Here is a 3,193-nt window from a genome sequence, read left to right as displayed (position 1 = left end):
TCGGGAGCGTCCACCTCAACATCAGCGCCGGTGGCGTTCTGCGGCTTCCGAACTCGATCACTTTGGGCCTCAGAACAGTCCCGACTTCATCGACTGCCACGTCCTCCGCTTCATCACTAACCGCGGCTAATTTATCAGCTGCTACGTCAACGACCACTGCATCAGAAATGTCGATTACGTCGGCTCCGTCATCACCATCGGTGTCATCATCACGCCGTACCATGTCCACCATGTCCGTCAAGTCAGTCGACTCCGACTCATTAGATCTGACGTCATGCTACTGCATCGACTACGACACCAGGCAGGAGCTCGGCTCGAACGCTCCTCCCTTCGTGTGTGGCATCAAGTACTCCTCTGACGAGGAAAGCATCGGAAAATGCAACGATGTCATCCCCTTAACCGTGGCGCGGTTGGCTCGCTACAAAGTCTACGTCACCATCAACCCTGAAATTGGGGCTGAAGTCCCTACGGGTGAACACACCCCGCACACCAATGTCGAACGGCGGCAAGATGGCGAAGCCAGCAGTAGAAACGTCAACAACACTTTCTCTGTTTCCAGGGAAGAGTGGGCCGCAGCCTGCAACACCGTGGTCAACAACACCTGCCTCCCCGTCGGTGTATCGGCAGGCACCCTCAACGCCTACCATGCTATCCTCGAGAAGAACCACTCTCGGCTGGCCAAGGAGCGAACCGACCTTGATCGACGCCGGCAGGCAGCCGACCTGTCAAGCGAACGACGAAGGGAACTTTCTTCCCTCGGGAGCACCTCTAAGAGCAACCAGGCCCCCGGTAGGTATCGTCCATGCATCCCACACCTCTAGGAGTCGGACGCGAGAGAGATCACATCGAACCTCTCCATCTCCTTCATGACAATGGATTCAGTGGGCAACCTCAGGCCCAAAGAGTCAAGGGAGCAACTGCTCACATTGCGGCCTACCTGATCAACAACCAGCCGACACCCGACGATCAGATGGTGCCAGTTCATTGGGTCGCCTTGGAAAGCCTCGGGATCATCGACGATAAGCTCAAAGCCAGGAAGGATAAATCTCCACGCCGCGACAGTGGCTCTCGGCATCGCTCCTCACGATCTCCTGAAAGATCTCCACGTCGAAGCAGCGGTTCTCGATGACGTTCTTCCCGCAAAGAGCAAAATCGACAAGGCTCGCCGTCGACGCGCCGCACGTGCCGGTTTCGAGGGCAACGATTCTGAGGAATCTCAAGAGCACGATGGCGAACCTCGCGGTGCCGAATGTATGAGCCATAATGATGTAGCCCTCCAAAGGTCAAGACTACACCAAGACCAACTAGTGCCCCAAGTGGACCGATGATGCGAGCACGCACCAAGGCACTTCAACAAGAGGTGAACTCGCTCCTTACCATGCTTGATCCTAACCTCCCTTTGAATGGCTTGCTACCTCATCAAAATGCCTTATGTGTAATCCGGTACAACTCAGAGGAAGACCCCCAAGGAAGCCAATCCATCAAGGGAGGAGAAGAACGAGGAAAAGGAGAGCTGGAGCAAACCGGCGCCAGAACCGGCAGCCCCGGACCCTGCGTCGGAACCATCCCGGTCTGCCGGAAACCAGACCGGTTTCACCGGAAGTACTTACAGTAACACGTTTCGGTAAACCAGAACCTCCACCGGTCCCCTCGTCGATACCGTTTCGGTGCACAGCCCGGCTGTGCCAGTTTTAACACCGGAACTCATCGATTCCTGCGACTCAAACTGCGATTCTGCCTTGTAATTTACCTATTTGCCCCTTCATACTATAAATACTGCTGGGTCGACCAGATCTACGGTTAGACTAAGATTTGAGTTTATGCTTGAGCTTTGTCTCATCTACTACTAGGACCCCCAAATCCTATGTATCAAGGCTACTCATGTGGATCCAACTTTGTTCATGAATGATTCTAGTGTTTCCACTCTCTCATTCATGCTCTAGACTTTTCTCTCCATCACCAATCTTTTACCCCATGGATTCTACCTTTGAGTCTCTCCATGTGTTGATTCTATTGCCTTAGTCTAACCAACTAAGGCCTTTTTTGGTACTAGTGTTTTAGTGGGGATTAGTGGAGATAATACTCTAGAGTATTGGGTGAATCTCTTCTGTCACCCAATCTCCACAAAACTCCACCCCATTCCAGTAGGTAGGGGTAGAGTATTGGGGATTGAAAAAAAATACACTAAAATTTGTGGAAAAGTGGGGATAAGTGGGGATTAAACTCGCTCATACTCTAGCACCAAACATGCATTAGGGATAAGTGGGAATTTGAAGTTTGGAGCGGATTATCCCCGCTAATCCCCACTAAAACTCTAGTACCAAACAAGCCCTAAGGGAGTTCAAATCCGGTTTGTATTGGGTTGGTGTGAGTGTGTTTGGTTTTGGATTTTGTGTCCCTCATCTTCTCCCATCCCCTCATCCCCCACTTTGGGTCATTTCATGAGATTGGGCCAAATCCTTGACCCTAGGTCACATCATATGGTATCAGCAGCTCTTGGTTACCACAAATTTGACCTCCCACTCCCCCAATTTCGTTTCTATAAAATTTCCAAAAAATACCCCTAAATTTGCCTTGGATGGATCTGAGATTTTGTTTAGTTTTTGGTGGTTTTGATCCAATAGAAACTTGTCTTTGGTGTTGATTTACCTATCCCTAACCCTTATCTTCTTCAATTTGGTCATTTCCGTTCGAAATCCGACGTTTGACTTTCGTCAAGTTCATCATGATCTCAGATCTAGTGGTGAAACCGGCAGACTCGAACAAACCAACGAGAGAACCGGCAAAGCGGAACCCCCACCAGAACGAACCGGCGGCAGAGCCGGCATCACCGGAACCACGACCAGAAATTTCCGGCCAGAGAACTGGCACCGCTGGAAATCCTGCTAACTGCACCATTTTTTCTGACCTAATTTTCTTTTCTGGTTGTTTGTTCGGTTTGAGTTCCATGTTCGTGAAACTAACCCGCAGCGACGACACAAAGGTGAAGACAACCTCGGCACCCCGGATTTGCAACCGTACTCTTGACACCACCACCACCTTCGCAAATTGTGATCATCACCGCCTACGAACCATCTAGGTATAACTTGCATTTCCTTGTAGCCCCTCTTCATTTTGCGATCTATCCTATCGAGCATTGCTTGTCAAGTGTTGCAAGACATTTCACGTGGCCCCGGTTGTGAGGGTGTGTACT

Source organism: Lolium rigidum, chromosome 2 (genome assembly GCF_022539505.1).
Source record: "Lolium rigidum isolate FL_2022 chromosome 2, APGP_CSIRO_Lrig_0.1, whole genome shotgun sequence".
Classification (NCBI taxonomy): domain Eukaryota; kingdom Viridiplantae; phylum Streptophyta; class Magnoliopsida; order Poales; family Poaceae; genus Lolium; species Lolium rigidum.
The sequence above is the reverse complement of the archived record's forward strand: the minus strand, read 5'-3'. Positions refer to the sequence as shown.